Here is a 23144-nt window from a genome sequence, read left to right on the forward strand (position 1 = left end):
TCATGTAAAAGTATCAACTATCAAACCAATAGCACCAACACGTTCGCGCAAACAGTATAATTATGAGAAGTTTGTAAGGAAGATTGCATACTTTTAGGCGATTATGATAGCAAGCGCTAAGAGAAAACAACTCTCCAGCAAAGCTGCTTTTAGTATCTCACACATTAACAAATTACCAGTGACAGCATGCATTACTGTGCGTGAAATTACTGTTGAGTTTTCTGTAAGCTCACTTCCGTGTCAGATTAACCGTGCGGAGTGAACCAAAAACCCGCCGAACCTTTCACGCACTCCCGCTCTCGCCGTACCACAAATGAAGCCGAAGGAGCGCAACCTTCGGAGCTAATATTGTTGTTTGAACATTAATTGAATTATGAGTAGCAGCGGGTAAGATTAAACAGTCGCGGCTGCATGCGTGGTACAGTTTATGTTTCGGATGAAAGTTGCACCGAAAACTTACCACCAGCAAAACTGGGTACGGTGTAGCAGCACCATCGGAGCGTAGTGGATGGTACCACCGGTGTATCAGGCGATGCCTTCACATGGTAATTAACTTCACCTGTGCGGATGTTTGGTAACAGCATATCGTCACATGCCCTGGCATCGTCGACACCGTTGTCGTCTTTCAACCAAAGTGGATGAAATTAAATTACGTTTTCGTCCTACACACACACACGGTGGGTTAGGGAGATAAATGGTACGATCCTTCAACTACTCCTCCACCCGCACGCGGTGATACCGGCGTTAGAAAATGTAAAAGCTCACTTACAGCGCACTCCTTCGCAGGGTTTACCCTTTTGCAATGTAGTTATCAAATTACGATACCATCAACAGACATTGCTTAATTATTTAAACCACCACATAAACATCAACTTTGGCTTGTTTCACACCCGCACCTTGATGGGGCTTGATTCGCGCCGCTGCTGAGGCGGCTGGCGTAAAACTGTCGACAATGACGGACCGCCCTCCGTCACGGCAAGCTCGTGCTGGCGTTGTCGCGCAAATGGTAGCACACTTTCATCGCCTGGTATGCAAAAACTTTCTTCCCTCACTGCCTTTTCCCTACAGCCCCCCCCCCTCCCCTGGAAGGATTCATCTGACTTTTTCCACTCTCTGTCCCGAGCTGCTTTCGCCCCGTTCTGTATCGTTCACTTGAAATGATTCCTGGTTTTGTTGCGCCGACAAACACACGGCACGGGAGGGAATAAAGCAACGCAAAGCACAGCTACAGCTAAGACCCCGGAAAATTAGTTAACTAACAGTGTCGGCACAGGCGAACGAGATACCACCGTTCAGACGACAAAATGACGAAGATTAAAAGCGAAAGGCTTTGCCGGCTGTGGCAGCCGTTGTGATATTTTAAGACCGTCCGATAAGTTGCATAAGAAATGAAGGGGACGGCCCCTTGTACTTCTGCGGACGGACGGGGCAACACAAACTCACCGGAGGAACTTTTGCAAATGTCGTACGAACAGGTAAACATCCGCAACGGCAACGACGCTCAGCCCGGAAACCATTCCGCAACATACACCAAAGCTGGCAAAAGTTCTGCTCAACTGCCAAGCCCCCGCAAACCTTCTTTCGAGCGTGCCGGGATGGTCGCGCCATCCACAAGGTAAACCGACCAAGGTGGAGCACAGATCATTTCTCTGCCAGCATTTCATTAAGACGCTCCCTTTTCGGCCAACCATGAGGGAATCTTTGCCGAAGCAGCAGCATCACCAGCTGCTGATGATGATGATGATGAGGTCCGTTTTGGGGGGGCGCAGTTTATTCGGCCGAGATGCTGGTGCTATCGTCACCCGGCTATCATCCGGGCTCAAGCTTTGACGGAGCGCTTAATGACACGAACATCCCACCAGGTTCAGAACCTTTGCACCTTGCGCAGACAGCAAAGATTACCTGTCGGGCTGCCCGAGAATCCCATGGACGAAGCGGGTAAGAAATCTGATCCCTCGGTGTCGTTAGAAGCTGAGCGTTGGAATGGTAGTTCCCCTTCAGGGGGAGCATTTTTGGGGCCCAACATTCCACCAAACCTTCGCCGCGATGGAATGCCGGTATGAAGAGCGTCATTTCGTCACCAAGTGTGGGAAGTTGTTTTTTGTGCGTCCCTTGGCAATTGAACATTGTGCTGTTTCCGATGGAAGGAGGACGAGCTTTGCAGGATATCATCACTTGGATATGATATGTCTGCTATTACAGTGCGTGTTTGAAGTGATTCAACAGAGATTGTGGAACGAGGTTTGAGTTACTATATGCTTTCAAAGGTGAAATATGAATAAAATATCGGCATTGAGTACTGCGAATGCAAGCAATAGATGGAATTTCTTGTCAGTGAGGTAATTGCCAAGAAAAATGCAAAAAATAAAATAACAGGCACTGCTCATCTAGGTCTTCCTATTCAAGCTGAAAGAGGCAAATATTGCATTACGGCGTATTACAGCTCGCTCACCTGACCTTTGCGCAATCATTCTCCCATTGGTGCATTATTACCACGGAACCATTGAAACGAACCACGGCTGCCCTCGCTGCGAACGCACCCTTGGCAGCGGCAAAACACTTAGAGTGCCGGCAAGAAATCGCTCGGCCCGCTCGCTTTTATATCGTCCACCGTTGCCGGTGCAAACGAAATGCAATTATTCCGATGCGCCTGTCCGGTGCAGCCGAGCGCTAAAGTTCTTCAGCTTTGCGCCCTTGCCCCAGCATCGCGCCGGATGAGCTAAAAGCATTATTAATTCGTTTCCATTTACGGCTAAATAAAGTGCAAGAAGATAATTTTCTTGTTAATTTTTTTCCACCACCCGGAGCCCGGGGGCTTCAAAATGGGCTCACTGTGTGGGCAAAGTTTTTGCCCATCTTTCTTATTTAACACTCCTTGTTTGAAGTGTGCCTGTGTGTGCTGTTAGTGTGTTCCCGGTGTGTTGTGGCGATGTGATGATGGGTAGCGGCAATTGCCTTGCTGGGAACGGGTGAGCTGCGCGAATAACCGTAGACCATCCAGCAGCCAGCCAATCAGGAAACCAGGAACTCCATTGAAGCGCGAAAGGAAAGATAAACGGAAGCGAACGCTGAGCAATGCCCCATTTTTTGCTTGTTGTGTGTGTGCTATCATGGCCCTGGCTTAAGCATTGTCCGGGAAGAGGTGCACGCGGGGACAGGGGGTCGATTCTTTCCCTTCATTGCGTTTTCGCTTTTGTTATTGGTAATGGAGAAATATATTTACAAGTGTTTTTGTTTCGGCTTCTGACTTTACCTCGGTGCTCGGAAACTTTAAAGAAGCAGCCGCCACCTGTCTCCCACCGCCGAGCTTCCTGCTGCAGCAAATGAGCGAAAGTTTTGAGTCATTTCAATAAAGTAAAGCGCACCGAAAGCAACTCACTTACCATGCAAGCGTTTCCGCCTTTCGAGCAGCGCGCTGCATGAAGGCGATTGTTACGCCATGGTTTCGGGTTTGAACAGTTTCGAGCGCAACCCCTTTCGTCGTAGCCTTACTTTCTTACGGCATTCACTGCTTCCGTTTTCGTGTTATTCGGTGTGTGTGTGTGTGAGCGTGTTTTTTGTGTGTACTTGCGTTAGTAATACCGTCCTATCAGTTTTGAGCAAAACCAGCAAAAGAAGGAGAAACTTTTGCCCCTTGCAAAACCCCCCGTCCCACAACTGGCAGGTGAAGTCTATTTGGTTAAGGAAATAACAAATTGTAAGCCGATGGGAAGCAACTTTTTGGAGTTTCAATTGTGAGAGGATATGGCAGGGGGGTGAGAGGGAGAGATGAGTGGTTACCGTGGGACGTATCAAGGCCGAATCGAGGAGGGATTCCAGTGCTGCGGCAGTAGTTTTCATATTTTGCTTCCCCATTTTGGCCGGTTGGCAAACACAGCGGTACAAATTACGGTACAAAACTGCGGCTTGCTAAGGGGTTTTGCCCGACATTCCAGCGGAGCGGAGACGGTTGGCGCAATAATGCCAACCTACCGTGCCGTGCTCGGTTGAAGTTTCCTTTTAACTGCATGCGCTCGCTTAAAGGAAAGTTTCTTAAGTCTTATTTTACCTTCGCCTGCGTGGCAAACACATTTCTGGCTAGCCTGTCGCTCGTTTGCGAAGCCGGTTCGGGGTGAAGTTTGCACTAAAATGTCCTCCCCACCACCTTCCTTCTCACCGTGGTCGGATTGCTTGTTTCGGTAAAGTTTCAACCCACTTCAAAACAACCCACCGGAGGTGTTCTTTTGGTGTTGTTGTTGTTATGCTTTCGCAACAGACAGCGACAGACATCGGGGTCCGGATTGCTTTCCGTTGAGATGGATTCATTGTCCTTCGGGTTCGGTGAAGGCTTTAAAAAGGTTAAGGTTTAATTGCAAAGTTTCATTACGGTGGGAGTGGGTAGACACGAGTGACAATTGGTTTTTGGGATGTTTAAAAAATGGTGTCGCCAATTGATTGCTTAACACGGGGAACGTTACAGTTACGCCAATGCTTGTAGCGTAGTGTTTGAGTTTTCCTTAGAAAATGTTCATGAAATACTTTTCATGGATTAAACAAAAAGTTTTATTTTAGTTTTTGCAAAGGAATATAGCTTTACATTCATTCTTTAAAGCCGCTGCAGACTAAAACACGAATTTGCTCCGCGGGTTGCATACGCTAATAAGTAAATGCTTTCCGTTCTGCATACTTTTAGGCGTAGCAACAAATTGAATTGACTTAAATGTAGTAATTAATCCATCACTCCACGAAATGGCTCTCAAATGTTATAGTTATTCTGGCTTAATTTTATGGATTGTTCACTTTCAAGCCCCCAATACCACACAACCAGGCCTTTTTTTACTTTCGCTAAAACCCATCTCAATCTGTGGAAGAGGTTACACCAGTAGTTCACAAAAATAAACCTTTTCATTCGGAAATTCGTCTGCAAATTTAAATCAAACCCTTCAACTGCCAACCATTGGCAGACGGCTGGACCATTCCGAACAACTGTTTCCATCATGCAACGTACGATGAGCTTTTTTTACCAGCCACACGACCTTTACTCTTATCGTTCCGAGTACCTGCGCAACGATGGGGAAGATACGTTTAATAATTCTCCCAAATAGATACCTGCACCCCTTTTTCCAGTTGTAGCAGGGAGTGGAGGAACAGTCTCCACCACAGCAATGCGAGTGGTAGCATTTTTCCAACCATTTGAGTTTGAGCACTGGCTTTTGCTCCGTTTTACTTTCCATCCCGACCTATTTGAACAGCTGACCTCTCCGATTCTCCAATGGTTTGGTGCTACAACCAACCAACAAGAGGTTGTTCATTCCAGCTCAATCTACTCAAAACGAGAAAGAAGGAGAGCCAGACCCGCCAGTCTGTTCGTACGCGTATGCTTGATGATGATGATGCCCACTGCAAACTACCGAGCATTCCGGTACTGAAATGGCTCAGCCGTTCCTGCGACTGACGTTTGGAGCTTACACGTGTTCATCTTTCCCCATACGCGGGGCGTTTCACGGGACCTGAAGTTGAGCTTCCAGTGCCAAGAAACGCACACAAATGCATGGCCAAACGGTGTAGTTGAATGTATTTCATGGGGTTTCTTTTGATTGCGAGGATAGTCGCCCCATCACCACTGCCGATTTGTGTGGGCAACGCGCGTTTGGAAGCGACGCGTTTCCTGCCGGTGGTCGCACTGTCAGTGATTGATTGATCCTTTTATGCGCTGTTGGGAGTCATTCGAGCTACATCGCCCTGCATTGATTGACCCGAATGTCTGCGTTTGTCGTACGGCGTTTGCACTACGGGTTTCGGTTGCTCGAGTGCATACTAGTGCAAAGGGGTGGCGTGTGAGTAAAGGAAATCTCATGAAAGCGTTGAAATTGCATTTTGCGATTGTCCCTTTCGGGGTGCTCATTTCTGTTGGGCAGTTTCAAATCAAAAACATTAATTTGATTTATTTGTTATGTGTCTACTGGTATGCGTTAAGCTCTGTAGAGCTATTTGAGCGTGTATGCTTTCGTATCTCCGAAGTTACAAAAATAGTACCAGCCACAAGCTACGTTTCGACAAGTTGCGATGAAAAGTTGGACCAAGCATTAATGAAATTAAATTCAGTTCGCTACACTCGCATTCCTGCTAACAGACGATCAGCGGTTTAGAGCGTTGTCATCGGACAACTTGCCCTGAGCTAGTGCTTTCAACAAACCATTACCTCGTCCCATCGCGCTCCTTTCATGAAGGGAAGTTTGTTTCGAGGTTGAACGGTTTGTCCAATCACCTTCCCACAGTCCCCGGTTACCGCCGGCAAGACAACCCATTTTTCCGGTGCATTCTTGCACACTTTGAAGCGAATGAAGGCGCACCTGCTGAATGCTGGACCGTTCCCACTACCTGCCCTCCTCTTCCCATGCCCGTTCCCATCAGCCATGAGTTTTGAATTATCTGCACCTTTTCCTCTTCATTGGTAGCAAATTGTAACACCAATGTCCCGGGAAAAGTTTGTCATCGGGAGCTTCTTGGTATTTCACACCTTGGGTCAAGAAAGGTGTGCTACCCCTCGGGGCTATTTGGTCTGCAAAAAAGGGTTGTGTGTGCGTGTGTGTGTATGTGTGTCTCGCTTCGTGAATCCAAGGGAACAGTACCGGGTCTGCTGGAGAAAATTTTACGGAAAAACCACAACCGCAACCCGATAGCAAACGGCACTGCGCCGCTTACTTTGACCGAACCAGGGAAGCGGAAGAGCTTTACTGCACCGAGCACATACAAACAAACCGGCGGTTTGTGTTGCCCTTCCGGTACATTAAACCCAGAAGGTGCTTGAGTGTATGTGTGTGTGTGTGTGTGTGATTAAAATTGAGTGTGCTTTCTGCTTTCTTTCTCCCTCCCCTTTCCCAGTGGCACGGCGCGAGCAGGTTGCAACCGCAGACGATTGAAATGGATGGAGCGCTTGGTAGGTGGTTGCTGTTTTATTCCACCTCCTGTCACAACCATCCGCGTGCGGTACAGCTCTGCCCCTGAAACCGATTCGATGACAAACCGAGCATACAAACCGACGACAAAAATGATCGTACAGCAACGCAGAAGCGAAAGGGGTTTATCCACACACATTAAATTCTTGCATACGCACACACACACATAGGTAAGTACCGGCAAGGGCAACCACATTCCAGCACAGGAAATGGCTGGAATGGGTGGAAACTTTTTCAATTAAAACTCGAATCGAAAATCCTGCGCGCAGCAAAGGGCGCGTGTGAAACGACGGGAACCATCCCGACACGTCGTCTTTGCGTGACAAATCTTTGGCTAAGTGATGAGGTCGAAAAACACGGGCTTCCCACCGCTCTTGCTGCACACAGTGCCAGTGGGGTGAACAAAATGTGGAGCAAAATTAATACGAAAAATGAAGTCGTCAAAAGCGAACTCCGGGAAGGGCGATAAAGACTTATGTTGTGCTTCAATCTGTGCGCATTGAATGTGGCGCGGTTTGCTAGCGAACGCGGTTTTGCCGCTAGGCTGTCGTGTCTTAGTAGTTGGGTGAGTTGCTCCTACTGGATGCCCTCTCTGTACTGCGGAATGTAGCGGGAAGGACTGCAGAAGCTAGATTAAAATATGCCTCTCTGATTGCCTAATGAGACATTCATACAGTTGCGCGCAGATGGTGCGCCACATCGTCGCTGTCGTCGTCGTCGTCCTCTGGTGTTTGGGGAATTGCATCGTGCCGGCTTCCTAGACAGCTGGCTGCGGATAAGTGAAGTGGCCTCACATAACTTATGAATACATGACTAATGAGCGTGCCGGCTGGTGCACCCGTGCCTGGGTGCGATCATTCGCCTGGTTCGGGGTGGAAGCAGCGCTGGTTGCTGGCAATAAATGGGTGTACGAAACGGAGGACAGAGTGAAGGAGAAACTCTGTTAAACGATAGATCAGTACGGCTTGGAGGGGTGCGAAATGGATATTATAAAAACAAATTTAATAATGGACACTTGGAAACTTTTGCTTGCAAGGGATTACGGAATGTTTGAAAATATGAGCGATGTTTTGCATTGATCTTGTTGAAACAACAATTTGGCAACTTACTCCCATAGACAAATGTCAGCGTTGGTTTGAAGCAATGTTCCGAGCGTTTCCCCCTTTTAAACGCGACTAGAGTCATCATATTCAGAGGATTTGACTGTAAAGAAATCCTAGTAAGCTGATTGGATAAAAACTCAACCCCCACTGCCTTTGGTTATCGAAAGTTACAGATTCATTCCAGCAAGTCTCCGATGCCCTCAAACTAAGTACAACTGAAGCTATTGGCGAGAAACAGTCCGATTTATGTGCTACAGTCATATTCGTTTATGCCAATCAGAAATGCGCTTTTCCAACAAGAAAACCCTGATGATAAGGGAAATACCTATACAAGTTTTGCTTTCTATTTGTTAAATTGCAAGAAATGCTTTGATCCAACCTTAACACATCACCAGAACACAAAACGTTCTGAATAGTGTACTTAGAATTCAAATGGGCTCCTAACTCAATACGAAACAGGATAATTTAGAACATAATCGAATAACAACGGCGCTGAGTAGAAAATACCATGTACCATGATACTACATTACATGCTTCAGAATGATAGTGGTTACAACATGGAAATTAACCATTGAAATGCAAGTATTGTGGTAATTCTTCTTCTTCTTTGGCACAACAACCGTTGTCGGTCAAGGCTTGCCTATCCACTAGGGAAACTTGGCTCTCAGTGACTTATTGATAACCATAGCAAGATAGTCAGTCTTACATCTTACGGGGGCACGGTCCATTTGGGACTTGAACCCATGACGTAACCCATGATTGTGGTAATACATTTTTACATTTTGTTACATTTGCTACATTTTGATTTCGGGTGATAATTATTACCACAAAACCCATCTTCGATAAACTCGACCATAGTCTAGTGTCCCATTTCCTTCTCTATTTCACCTAGCACTGATCGAGCTATGCACTACGAAGCCCGGTCCCGGAGAGCAATCGCTAATTAAACTGCTAACAAGCAATCCACTGCTTGTTACAGCAAAGCGCCTGCGACTAACTTTGTTCATTTCGGATTTTGATTGTTTTCCGGGAAATGAATCCCGGGAACGCTCTCCCAAAGCAGAACGATTCACTTTTGCTTGCGCTCCGTTCAAAATCATAATCGCGTTCCCGTCTTACATCAAGACGTGTCATCAACGGCACTAACTTCCAGCTAATTAACTCCCCCATTTGCTTCACTACCCCACCCTGCCCGGGCGTACTGCGTAACGTTCTGGTTCGCAGCGGCCAATCATTGGCCGTGTGTAATCTTTTCCAATCGCTCCGTACGTAGCAGTGAGGGGCCGCGGTCCGCTTTGCGTTGGCACATTAACACAATCCGCGTGGAGGCGCGAGTGTGATCACAATCTAATTCCCGTCTAATGAAGTTTAGCTCCTCCCCAGCCAGCCCGGCGGGCAAAACTTTGCACACAAACAAGCACGCTAACAGCCGTGTGCATCGACGGCTTGTCAGCCGGTGCGGCATGAGAGTCTTTGCCGGGTCTTTTCCGAGCGATCGCGTACTGTAGCTTAAAGTTTGGCTTCTTCGAAAGCCTGCCGCTACGGCGACGGGGTTTAAGATCTTAAGCTGGGCCCGAACCCGTGCGGTCTGGAAAGCCGGCGACACGTTCTCGAGCACACGCCACAATCGCTCGGTCCGGCCACTGAAAGTTACGACCGGCCGTTCGATTGCGTCGGCAAGATTGCGCCCGACCGCTTTCGTGGTGGGCAACGCCGAGCTCACGCCGATGGAAAATCTAATTTCTCCCAAACCCAAAACCATATCAACGACTGCTAGAGCCTGTCTATGAGTGTGTATGTGTGTGTACGAGGGCATGCTTTTTCATTTCAGGGGCTTTCTCTGGGTTTGGTTGGCTTTTATTTTTGATTACGACCGAACCGATCTCGGCGCTGCTTTTGGATTCCGCCGCTGTACCACCCGGGGATCGCCCGCTCCATAATCCAACCCCGGGATTAAGCCATTCAGCCGGTCAGCCAATCGTCTCTGACCACGAACGAGCACATTAAGGCGAGAGTAGAAGAAATTAAAATAAAAAACACCCAAACAAGGATTCGACCGCCGCCGCACTCGCCGCACCATCTCACTCGCTCCTCTTCACCAACACACACGCGTGCTCTCGTCCCCAACAGTGGATGTGCGTTCAGCGATCCGTAAGCAGGCCGTAATAAACAATGGCCAGGCAGAGGATAATGCCCTCGGAACAAAAACAGCACCCACAAAAAAAAAACCCACCGCACCAGATCAACGCTGCATTCGCCCGTCCGGACAGTCGCACCGTCCAGGTCCCGATTCGGTGGGATGACCTGCAAAAGGCCTAGGCCAGGAAATGAAATCAACACCGGGCAGGACAGGGGCCGGGCAACGGTATCACCAAGACAAAGATGTATCGAGCTGGCGGCAACTGGGGGGGGGGGGGGGGGCGGCAGTGGCGACGATGGCAATGTTGCCGAAGAAAATCCGATTAATTCCCGGGGCCAAAGCCAACGCAGAGAGCTTACAGATCGACAACAACAGCAGAGGAGGAAAAACACATACACACAGGGAAACACAAACCTCATCGAATCCCTGTCCACTCCGAGCGCTTCCTTCCGCCCATTGGGTTGGTGTGTGGTGTGAAAGAACGGTCGGCACCAAAAAGCCACCACGGGTTGGGGGGATGGAAGCAACGGAACGTTTTTATCCTCTTGTTTTTATTCGTTAGCAGATGTATTTTTCCCCCATTTGCTTTACTTCACGTGCATTGGATGCTTATATGGTGAGGCGACGGCACAGTGGGAATTGGGATGATTTTTTTTGTTATCTATTTTACTTGATTGTGAAATACTTTTTTAACTTTATAAAGTTGACGATTGTAAATTATCAACATGAGTGACACAAGCAGTGGATGCCGATTTATAAATCAAATAACAATAGTGAAAATAGTTTTCTGTTCAATTTGAACCGTTTTTCCCCCCAAGTACATAGAACAATTTGAAACCGTTGGACTTGTATTAAATAATCCCACCGTCACCCATAGTCTATTTGTGTTCTGATTTTCACGTTTCAATCCCTCTCGAGCCCGACCCTCCTATCAACCTCCTTTCTCCTCCTCGCTCCGTCCTCATTTGCCTCCCCTCAGGGACGAATGCGGGTTTATCTCTGGCCCGATTCTTTGCCCATCGTATAATCACATAACAGCGAATAAAGCGTCGTAATTTATCCAATAGGATTAACATAATTTCTTCTCCCACAGATCGTTTTTCCCTTCCATCCTCCCACTGGCGCTCGTTGACCTCTTCTCCTGGGATTTGCCCTCGGTTTTTGCAAAATAAATTCCACCGCACACAATCTGGCCGCTCGATATCGGAGCTAGCGGGGCCGATGAGCCGACGAGAAAGTTTCACCCATCGGTGAGCAAAAGTTTTGCTGTTTTCCGACTGCTGCCTCGCGCCGATCAACGCGCTCCAGCCAGCGGACAGCGGATTGGGGACACACACACACACACACACACGCATACACTGCACTGACTGACCGTGCAGGTGGAAATGGGACCGCCTGTCGGCAGAATGCGGCATAATGCTTTCCCCTTTCTTTCCCTTGGGTAGGTTGCTCGTTGCTCTGCTCAAAGATCACGACGCGATGGAGCAGCCTGGTGCCCGGTGACGGTAATCATATGGCCATCGTATGGTTGCTGCTCGGACGCATCGAAACGGAGGACCAAGTTTCACGCGGGCACGCATAAAGAACTACTTATAACCAATAAATTATTGCCACTCGTGTTTCTCATTCTGCCGCCCTCTCTTTCTCTCACACACACACTCTTTTTTTGTCGTTACGTTCACGACCATTGGCTTGCTGTTGGTTTGGGTGTAATGAAAATGGAATTAGTGCACCAAACAGCAAACAAAACAATGAATTTGTGCGAAATCACCCCTGCTCTGTCTTGTGCGTATGTGTATGTGTATGTGTGTGTGTTTGTGCTATAGACCAGTGAGGCAGGCAGGGGGTAAAAAACAGAACAGAGATAATATGTTAGAAAAGCAATACGACAGCAAACAAGTCAATATTCGGCCGTGCGTGTGTGAGTGTGTGCGCGCCAAGAACAAAGCAGAGAACAAAGTTGCGTTCAACGAGTTGGTGGACAAAAGCATCTTTGTTGTTTTCTTTTTGCGGAAAAAGCATAAAGCTTCCAGTTAATTAGGGCCCATTTGGTTGGATGTTGGTGGATGCGGGACGGGTCATAGAATATCAGTATTTGTGCTACACTAAAGAGATCATTTGGCCTTTTGAGTTAACGTTGACTTGTTTATGTTTACGTTTATAGCATTGACTTCCATTCAATATGGTTTTTGTAGGGGTTTTCTTGAAATAAGCTCAATACGGATAAAGTTGTGACTACCGGTAGTTCCAAAAATATGCGATACCTTGTAGAGGCGGATTCACAAATACGCGATTTTATAAATTTGATAGTTCTTTGAGTTATTTGTACTGGTTTGACATATCAATTACCAAATGCAAAATATTTTCCCTTTTTGGTCGAATTTTAAACATTATTCAAAAAGCTTTAAAGCTGTAACCTTCAGTCAGAATCAAATGATTAATGTAGTGGCAAAACTCTGCCATCTAAAGCATAATAACACGAAAATTTCGCTATGTTTTGGTATAAAATCGCGGTTTGCCCTGGATCTGCATTGATGGCGTGTATCTGGGTATTATGAAAAGTATTAAATTTTAATAAAATCGAATTGTAATACATTAATTGTAATATATAATTATTTTACAAAAATAAATAAAACCAGCTACTGAACCGTTTGCACGATGGCCTTTCGTTATAGTGACAATCACATACGCAACATTTCTTGATATTTCTTGAAAACATGGTTAATAGAAAATAAGGTTTAATCGTGAATAAACGAATTAAGATTCTATTAGATTCTTCAACAAGTACGCTTCAACATGTTGGCAGCTAAACATGCAGTGGGCTCCTTTCTGTTTTTAGATCGTAGGTGAAATTTCAGCCTGTCAACTGTTTGCATTGTAAGGCAGTTTTTGAGCAGCTGTCAAAGTTGGTTAACACTCTGGGCGCTGGCATTTTGCATTAGCTTTCTGTGGAGAACACAGTACAAGATAAGAGAGCGATGAGAACGTTTCATAGACGTACGATCGTTCACTCTCTTTCCGATCCTCACGTACGATGCCGCTTCGGCAATGTGCGCTCTCTCATTCTGCCCGCTGCAATACGCTCTGCTGAGAGTTCATGAGAGACCAATCACTGAGAAGGAGAGTGAACAAAGCTGTGATTCCAAAGCGAGCCACACAGCGCCCAGAGTGTTAAAGATATAGGTGGGCTTATCCCAAGGTATATGCATTTGCATGCCTGATTATTATCGCTTCTACTTCTGAATGAAGGTTCAAAAAACGTTTTGTGCATTAGTCAAGTTACCAGAAAGCCTGTTTGAGCAAAAGTTTTCACCCGTACTGTCAAAAAGTGACGTTAAAATTTGGTTATAAAAAAAATGCTATGAAACCAACTAGTCTATATACACTAAGATTCTAGATTCTAGAACCACCTGATCTCATTAACGCACTTTGGGATAAATGAAAACACCAGAATCGTGAAGGGCCCCAGCAACAGCAATAAACTCAACACAGTTTCGTTATAAGACATATCATCTACATTAACATCTTCTACCTGTTTTCTCCTTTCTCTCTCTCTCTCTCTCTCTCTCTCTCTCTCTCTCTCTCTTTCTCTTTCCCCTGTTTCTTTCCTGAGACCTTAATTGTGAGGCAAAAGCTTGAAAACTTAATTACATGATGCATTTCAATGCAATTGCTGCTGCAACACCACCGTGAGCATTGAACTGGCGCGAACATAACTCACCTATTCAACGCCGTGCCCGTACGTAGCGAAATGCTAATATCACCTTCTTCACCAGACGAGCTGTTGTGCTATACACTGACTGCGCTGAACAAAGCCTTTCATAATTACTTCAATTTATGCTTCCGGTTGTTGTGGTTTGTAATTTTTGTAAACCCTCTCTCCCTTTCTCTCTCTCTCTCTTTCTCTCTCTCTCTCTCTCTCTCTCTCTTTCACTGTCTCTCTCTTTCAGCTTCTTGCGTTCCTGCACACGCACCCTATCACTTGTGGGTTTGGGTCACAAAAGCATCCCTCCCCTCGTTTCCACCACTTTGAAGCCAGCGCTACTCTGGACGCTTTTGTATTCGTTTGCTAATTAAGAGTTTCTTGTCGGAAAACTGCATACTTAAGTAACTTCTACGTCACGAGTCGCACCGTTCTGCTGCTGGCTTTGTTGCAAAACTGGGAAGCATAAATTTGTCCTCCCACCGGGGGCCAGGAAGCTCTTGCTCCACCACCTCCCGGAAAACTGTATTCCACGCACGTTTGCTCCATTTTTTTTGTGTTCAACCCAAAACACAGAAACAAAATCTTATCAAAACTTTGCAAACCAACGTTAAGGTAAAGCGGACGGAGGGTTAAAATGATCGTGAGGGTCATCCATAGACGCATTTTTGGGTTTGTTCTGCACTGGAAAGGCAGCCTATCTGGGCGCGATTCCGTTTAGGTTGAAAACGGGGAAATGTCTTCCAAAATTATTCACCAACACTCTGATCTCGAAAGATTGTGGCGAGAAACGCGCCACTTTTTCAACCCACTGATAGGCATCTACATCCCGCTGGCGCTGCTGGCACACGACCCCTGCACCAGTCCAGCCAGTCCAGGCGCGAAACGCTGATAGAAAAATCCACCAATCATTGTCAAAAGTTAGTCCGTGGGCGAGTTTTTCTCCTGTACTGTCGTGGCCCGTGGGAAAAATGATTCTAGGACTTGTGCGCCATTCTTCATTTTACCCTAACGCCCCATTCACCCACCCTCTTGGCCAGCCAACCAATCGTTCTGAATCCTTCCCCATTCATTGCCCCATTCCGTGGGGCACACAGCACAGTTCGCTTCGGCAAATTTGCACGGTCATGATTTAACCGCAATGAAACTTGTGTCAAAATAATGTTCCCTCCGTGTGGCGAACGGCACGCCAAACATACCTCCCCCCCACTCCCCTCTGTTTTTTTTCCTGCGACTGACACTCAATTAGCGAAACGGGTGTAGCGTGGGAGTGGGCCAAAAAAAAGTCCATCATCGACTCGAGGTGCGTTACAGAGCGAAAGCAAAGGCGAAAAAAGCACAAACCCCTTAACTTGCTTGCTTCTGTGTTTGTGTGAAGCTGGCACGCGCATCATCCCCCCCCCCCCCCCTGACCCAATATATGGCATTGCAACTGCGTCCCTGTCGTGCTCCCGCTGGCAGGTCTAATGGTGATAATTGAAAAAGTTTCGACCATCTTTGTGTTGCCCTTTTTTGTTCCTCATCCGCTGTTTTCGGAACAACCCTGCCCTGCCGGCCCAAGGGACATCTTGTTTCTGAATTGTTTGCTGTCGGTGGCTGTTGTTGTTGTTGCGTTAGTCCTCCCCTGCGTTGGCGGGTTTGTTTGGCTTATTGAACGATACGGCAAGCTCATTTGACAGGCATGTCGCGCGCGCGTTACCAGCATGGGAAATTAATGAGCAAAACAGCATGTCCAATCCATTCGACGTTTTGTGCTTTGGTGTCGGGTCCGGCATTCGATTTGTGTCAGCGTGTGTGATTGACAGCGAGAAGAAGTTTGTGCACAGTTAGGAGGAATGTTTGTTATGGGAGGGAAATTGCGTATGTGTGCGATAGTTGTTTGTGTTTGTGCAAAACGTATCGAAACGGGGGAGCATTACTCGGGAAGAATTTTAAACGAATGGCATCCCAGTGATCGATAGTTTTAGTCCATCGAAAGTGATTGTAAAAGTTTAGACAACTGTTGTTCTCTATCAGAAAGGGCATCCTTTTACAAAGTACCAAGCGCCTCCATTTCAATGTATTAATGAAACAAACATGGTTTAAGCATTTTTAAGGTTTAAGCACAAACAAGAAAACATAAAAAAAGCTCCCACCACTCTACAAAATGTACTGTACTTAAGCATGCCACAAACAACGGAACGCAAACAATCCGGCAGCCTGTAAACGGTCGAAACACTTCCCTGTGCAAACAGCAATCCATTGTACAAACAAGTAATGCCGTAACGGGGCCACAAATGCACTTCATCAATCCGTTCCTGCGACACGCCAGACAGCCAGTCCTTTTGATGGTTTGCATTTCGGGGAGAAAATATTTTCATGAAAAAGGTTTTGTTGTTTTCCTTGTTTTTCTGCGTGTTTTTTGCGGCCAACCAGTTTCCGTTCGCTTCGAACCATTTTGCCGGAGTTTACAAAATGACACAGCCGGCAAAGTCAGCAATCCTTAATTGGCTTGCGGCAGTGGGTCCAATTTTTTGTTGTTGCAAAAGAGAAAGGCGTAACGAACACTGTAGCGATGGTGTGGTGTTTGGTTTTTATTTTGTATATTGTGTTGTTTTATCGGTGGTAAAGTGGACAAAACAGGCACCATTTGGCACCAGATAAATCACTTCGCTGTAGGCTTCTTCATCAATTCCCACTGGAAACACGCACACACACACACACATACACATTAACACAAGCATATACATATACACACACACACGCATACACTAAAAAAGCAACTCTCTCACAGCATCCTCACACACACCGAATGGGGATGGGAATGAAAGTTCGCCAGGTTGTTGTGCCGTTTGCCAGCGGGCGTGTAGCAAAACAAAACCCGACCCAAACAAACAAAAACAATAGCGATGTGTTGGTGGTTGGTTTTTTGACCTGTTTTGTGTGTGTGTTGGCTTTTTTATGGCTGTTCTTCGCATGGAAAGTTACAGTGACGAAGCTGTACCCATGTACCGCACGCATATCGGCATGATCAATGGGACCGTGCTGCTGTGGCTGCAGCACTGAACTCGATCGACCAGGCTTTTCCGGGGAACTGTCCGGGTGCCCTTGGTGGAAAGTTTCACCCCCCCCCCCCTTGCTTATCTTTTACTGGTGTGCAGTGCCCTTGGGTAGTGAGGTCCTCAGACTCCTGTGCCGTTTCCTGGGTGATTTATGGTTTTTTTTTTGTGTTGCGATGGGAGAGCACCAGAAGAAAGCAAAAATAAAAACGCTGCCAAGAAAAAGCTTCCCTCTGGGACGCTGGAAAAAGAGTTCCATCTACCGAGGGGTTCGGTGTGCTGTCTTGAAAGAAAAAACACGAAGGAATACTTTACTCTTCTGAGTTTGAAGGGCAAAAAAAAAACGCAAAAATACACAAGACACACTATCTACGTTCTTGTGGCAGCGAGCGCTTTTTATGCATTGCACAAGCCCTGCGTCCTTCATATTTGCATATGCCAAGAACGTGCCACACGTCCAAGGCTGTAAGACACACGACAAGACACACCAGCGCCAGTGACGCACAGCTTCCATTAGATTCATTTATCAATCAATTTGCTCCCCCTTGCAGGCAGCTTGCACTGCCATAGCTTTGCTGCTTGGTAGAAACCAACACACACACACACACACACACACACACACACACGCCCATCGATATTGGTGCGGCTTGGCTTCAAAATTGTCACCCGGCGACGCCTCGCCTAGCCGACACATCATCGAGCACGAGGAAGAAGCGTTCCGGCTTTTTCTGCGATGCGTGAAAGAGCCAATTTAGAGTGCCATTATGCTGTCATTTCCATCCGAAGCCCGGCCCTTTTACGATGCGAGTCCTTCTTCTTGGTGGCGGCGACGGCACCCGTCAGCTCTTAACGTCGCATTCGCAAGCCAAGGAAGCGGTACAGTGTGGGTCGAAGAATTCACTCCACCCCCGTGGGCCATGGTTGATGAAGTGTGCCAATCAAGTGTGTGTGAGTGTGTATGACCTGCTTTTTGCCTCCTGCTTCAGAACACACATCCGAACGCCCCGTCATCGGCCCGGGCGCTTTCATGTTTCTTTAACGGAGATAATTTGTGTAACATATTACACTGAATGCGTCAAATGCAAAATCAGTTCGCCCGTGAAGCCACCGCTTCTCGCTGAGAGTGGCGATGGGGGAATGTGACGAGAAAGCAAACAAAACAAATAAAACGAACAGTAAGCGTACGCCGTCGCACGCGTGTAGAAGGTGTATGTTTCTTACCACTTACCCGGTTGTAATTTGTCGTGCTCAGGCCGGATTCGGTTGAGTGATTAAGTAGTCCTTTGGCTCGTTTCCTGGAACGAAAAATGTTCTTCCGTCAGTTTAGCAGCTGGGATTTGCTTTGATTACATTGTCAGGTGGATTGGCTGTTGTTTGGAAAGTGTTGTGATGGTATCTTGTTACAAGAAAAATTGCACACACTTGAAAACGGTGCTAGTTTAGTATTTGCAGAGGACATTAATAGGCATTGTGCAATGCACTCGGCGGTTCTACGAATGGTTGTTCAAAAGCTCACGCCTGAAGATATGCAGTTGAATGATTGCTTTTGCCTATATTTAGGCGATTAGTGCTATTCCTCATGATCATTGTGGACAGCTTTAACTCACAATTTTTCCTAATTCTAAATTTAATGGTTCAATGTTGTGAAAATTATAGTTGTTGCGAGCATACGATTAAAATTAAATACTTTTTAACATTAAAGCAAAAGCAAAATTAAAGGAGCCATTCAAATGAACATCTGCATTTATTAATGTTTAGCATAACGAATATTTATCTCAGATTGCGTGCGAAAATGGTTAAGCTTTCCGATGAATAACATCAGGGTTTAGTATGCAGCATCTTGCTTGGGGATATTCTCCAAGTCTATTCTCCATTTCCACCGTAGCAAAAGATCATTTGCTTTTGAACCGTTGGTAGATGTTCATCTGGCCGCCCCGCCTCCGGCTAAGAAAATTAATTCCCCCTGATGGATTCCAACCAGCCGTTTACGCAAAGCGCAGCGGGAGAGCTACAAATTGTGGCAAATGAAATCAATCTCGGGGTGAACGGTGCGCGGTACCGGTGCTGAGCGTATCGCCATTACCGTCCCATGTCACGCACGCTGGGCATAAGAATTTCATCGCCCTTCACACACAAGCGCAACTTACGGTATGCGTTCGTTTAGCCAGCCAGTTAGTGAGGTGCTTTGCCGTGTCCTTTTGCTTTTCGGTGTGTGTGCGTGCGCAAGCCCGTGTGGGAAAGCCGATACCAGTCAACCACCTGTACCATGGCCCTGGGACCGAACCCAAACCGGCCGTTACGATGCCATTAAAGCACTTTTGTCCCTTAGCCTGTCGATTGGCCGGGACACGCGGAGGTTGGAGAGCCCCAACGGCCGATCCCGACGAATGACGAGAACGATGATGGGAAGCTGATGCTGATGACTATTGTTATGATTATGGATTTGGGTGTTCTTTTCTAGTGCCCGGTCGCAATCTCAGCCGCAAACGAAATTGGAAAAGCGAACCGCTCGCAATGGGCAGCAGGTGCGCCCAGCTTCGCACCGCTTACGAGGTGGAAGTGTTTTGTGGGCGTCTGCTCTGCTGGTCTGGTGGGAAAAGGGAATGGAAAATAAATGCGACGCAGAGCAAAAAGAAGACGAAAAAAACACACGGATCAATCCGTTGATCCGCTGGTACTTTGGCGCCGGATTTGCTTGCCCATTCGGTTTGCTCATTGCAGAGATCAGCGATCGATTGTCATAAATGGAGAATAAATACATCACGCACAGATGGTAATGGCAGCAGCAGCAGCAGCAGCAGCAGCAAGGGCAGCAATAGCCAGCTACGGGTGAGAGCCCTTCACGCTGCGGGGAACGGCAACGTCAGCACTCACCCCTCGGTTGGGGCACGGCGGGAAGAGCAGATTTCGTGATTGCATTCCAAATGGAAGGATTTTCTTTTCCCCGAAACAAACCTAGCCGGGGACAGTGGCTCGATTTTCATCCTCACGCGTACTTGTAATCCCTTGCGCAGCTGTGTGAGTGCACGCCATACAATACGGCACACAGTGTGTGTGTGTGTGTGAGAGTGTTTTTTTTTCTCGCCCGTGTCTGTGGGTAGGTACATACCATTGCTCAACCCATTGGTTGTCACGGGACCTCGAGAGCCATTGCCATGGAAGTAGGCGTTTTATGAGCGGAACGTGGCCGTGCTACTATCGAAATCCTCTTTGCCCGAAAATCCCTACCTCAAAAGAGCTTGGGAGCATTGGAAGAGGCGAGAGAACATGGTGGAAGAAAAGTCGACCGAATCACGGCCTCACGGCCGGGCAGAAATAGTCACACAATTCCATCGAAAAGCCACGCACTAACACCCTTTATGTTGAGGTTGGCCAAGGCTTTACAGTGCCAGCTCGTCGGTCTCGCACTCATCGGCCCCCTTTGAAATCGGAGTTTCCAACCAGGCCGGAGTGTGTTCTTTTTTTGGTGTTGTTGATTAATTTTACTTTTGAGTTGCGTTTTCTCGTACCGATCGATTCGACCTGCAGCAGCAGCACCGCAACAATTTTCCCCCGTGCTGTTGTGTGTCCTGTGAAAACGGGATGGCTTCGGTCCTGGCTGGTGCCCTATAACGTTGCAGCGCAGTAGCGCAGCATCCACGAGAGCACGAGAGAAAGGCCGACTGACAGCGAGAACGGTTTGGCAATGGTTGAGTCAAATTCCAGCCCAAAACATTCCTGCCGACCTGGGCAAAGGCTTTTGGGCCGCCCGGCACTCCGCCGTTCCCTTCCCTGCGTAGGCTCTGGCAGCGCACACACACAACGCTCCGGTCGAGGTGAATGTGTGAGAAAAGTGCTTTTTCCGAGAAATAATGGCCTCGTTATGGAGCGTTCGTTCGAACGACACTTGATCCGAGAGTTCGTCTTTTTCGTGGCGGGGGAAGTTGAGCGACTGAAAAAGCAGCACCATCGTACCAAATATTGTTGCAGAAAGCGTCCGTTCGTCTTCCTTGGCTCGTACGCGGTTCGCATTTGGCACTTCCCCTAGCGCACTTCCACCCCCACCGTCCCGCGCAAAAGCACACGCGATATGACACGCAAGTGTAACGGATAAGCTAATGTATGCCATAAATTATTCAAATTTTTCGCACACTGATTCAAATAATGCTGTTATGCATTAGATGTCAAAGCTAGACGCAGTTATTCATTGTTCGCAAAGAGTGCTGCCTATTCGGACGCTGCTGGAGGCAGCGCTCGTGGCTGCTTTCTTGGCAGCGCATTCGCTCGCGGTGCGGGTAGCGGCTGGATGAGGGTTAAGCGTTGTTTTTTTTTGCTTCTTATTCACCGACAATCGGCCAGGATCGATTTTCGATTGTTGAGGTGCCATGCTAGGGGAGGATGGCGGGACCCGGGCACACCATAATGGTTCGTAATGGATGGTATTCAAGCAAATTCGGGGGAATTGTGTGAGCGCGCCAGCCCCTTCGTGGGGAAGAAACGAAGCAGAATACCGCAGGATACAGCACTGTGCCGAATTGGCATCGATCCATTCCATTCCTGGAGCAACCGTGTGGGATGGAAACGAGAATGAGGGGGACGTGAATTAAAATATAGCTTCCATAATGGTTGATAAAGGATTATCCGCTCACAATATAGCCCGGGAGGGGGCGCATTATGGATTATGTTTAAATGCATCGAAGAAAACTTATGACGTGATTTTTATGCTGTGTATGTGGTACTTCTCGTGAACGGGAAATGGCAGTCAAATTTTTGTGGAGTTCAAGGTATTTTGCTGGAAATCGGATGAGAAACCTTTCTTTAAGCGGATTTGATCTGCCAGCTTGAATAAATTATAGTGAAAAACGCCTGCAAGTATGCATTATTATAGCACGACCAGAAACGAGATGATTTGATCTCCTAAACGTATGCAATCTGCTAAACAAAAAATACCTATTGCAGTCGTTGCCGCTAAATGTTGGCCGTAACTCTCCTATTGTTGTCTCTAAGGCACACATTTTTGACAGCGTGTCACAGTTTTGGCATCCAAGGCATCAATTGTTTACAGTGCTCATCAATTCTTATCTGAAAGGCATATACTTTTGAATCTAGGCCAATTGTTTTGTTTACAACATTCAACCTTATTTCTGTAACTGTGTTTTAAACATTATTCAATTTCATTGAAATGATTTATTTTTTAAATTATCGATTTTACAATACAAAAATTGCTTTGTCTGGTTCTTTGAGGTTTTAATAGAGTGTAAGAGTGTAAGTTGTCATGTATTTTCAGGTGTGCTTAATGCCTTAATAATTGATTCAATATCGTTAGTTTTTTCCCAAAGAGCTATCAAATTATTCAGAATTTAGGTGTTTATGTAAAATATTATCTTGATTTTGTCAAGGTTCAAATTTCGTTTTTACTTACAGTCAAAACAAAGCACTGGTGCGCATTGTCAAAAATGGATGCCTCAGAACTAATATTTTGCGGCAAAGACTGTAATATTCGATTGAAGAACTCAGCTGGTTTCTTCATATTCATACTAGGCACTATGGAAAAAGTGATACGCAGCAAATGGCGAGTAAACAAAACATCTGCAAATGTCCGCCCAAAGGTGCAAAAAAGTCGGTAAGTGTAACTCTACAAAACATTGCATCCTCTGACATAGCTCCTATCAGCCAAGGGTTGAACCCACATTAATGTTGATATGTCCTTATTTCGTATCTGAACATATCCCATATGGATGTGGTGAAGAACACAAGACCGGCCACATCACAGGGCAGAAGCTACAGGAAAGAAACGGCAATCGCAAGCCTCGCATACTCACCGACCTTGCCCTCCTAGTTTTCCTAGGGTTGTGTATACATGTGCACGGGAGAAAATCAACATCGAAACCGAACCAATTCAACACCCGGGGAGCCGAAACCTCAATGTCCGCCGGTACCGGGCCCGGGATTCAATCGTTCAAACAAAACCCCAATCTTGAGCGTTCGGGTCTGCCGTTGGCCTTTGACTGTTTGACCGGAACACATTTCCCTTGCCCTTTTATCGGACAGTGCGGTTGGGCGAAGGGTTGGGCTGGCCAAAGAAGGTAAGAGAACGGATGAGTAAATTCATTCCCTTGCGTCCTTCCGTGCACCGTTGACCTTCTCCGGGCGGGGAAAGCCTCCAGCTGAAATGGTTCGTTTCATTTCGTCACCAATGAATTTGCCGCCCATTGGAAAACCCAAGTCAAGGGGTTGTTTCTT

The 23144-nt window shown here is 46.9% G+C and overlaps 1 protein-coding gene across 2 annotated transcripts in view; it reads right to left on the reverse strand.

The window, feature by feature from the left end:
- The window catches only part of LOC1281114 (connectin), an 80720-nt gene that overhangs the window by 36865 nt on the left and 20711 nt on the right, over positions 1-23144 (reverse strand). Inside the window, exon 2 of one of the 2 annotated variants that reach the window (XM_061644778.1) lies at positions 18151-18217. The exons of the other annotated variant lie outside the window; for it this stretch is intronic. The gene's annotated coding sequence lies outside the window, so the exon portion shown is untranslated. The remainder of the gene's footprint in view (positions 1-18150; positions 18218-23144) is intronic. 2 annotated transcript variants of the gene reach the window in all.

The sequence above is a fragment of the Anopheles gambiae genome, chromosome 2, assembly GCF_943734735.2.
Source record: "Anopheles gambiae chromosome 2, idAnoGambNW_F1_1, whole genome shotgun sequence".
Taxonomy (NCBI): Eukaryota; Metazoa; Arthropoda; class Insecta; order Diptera; family Culicidae; genus Anopheles; species Anopheles gambiae.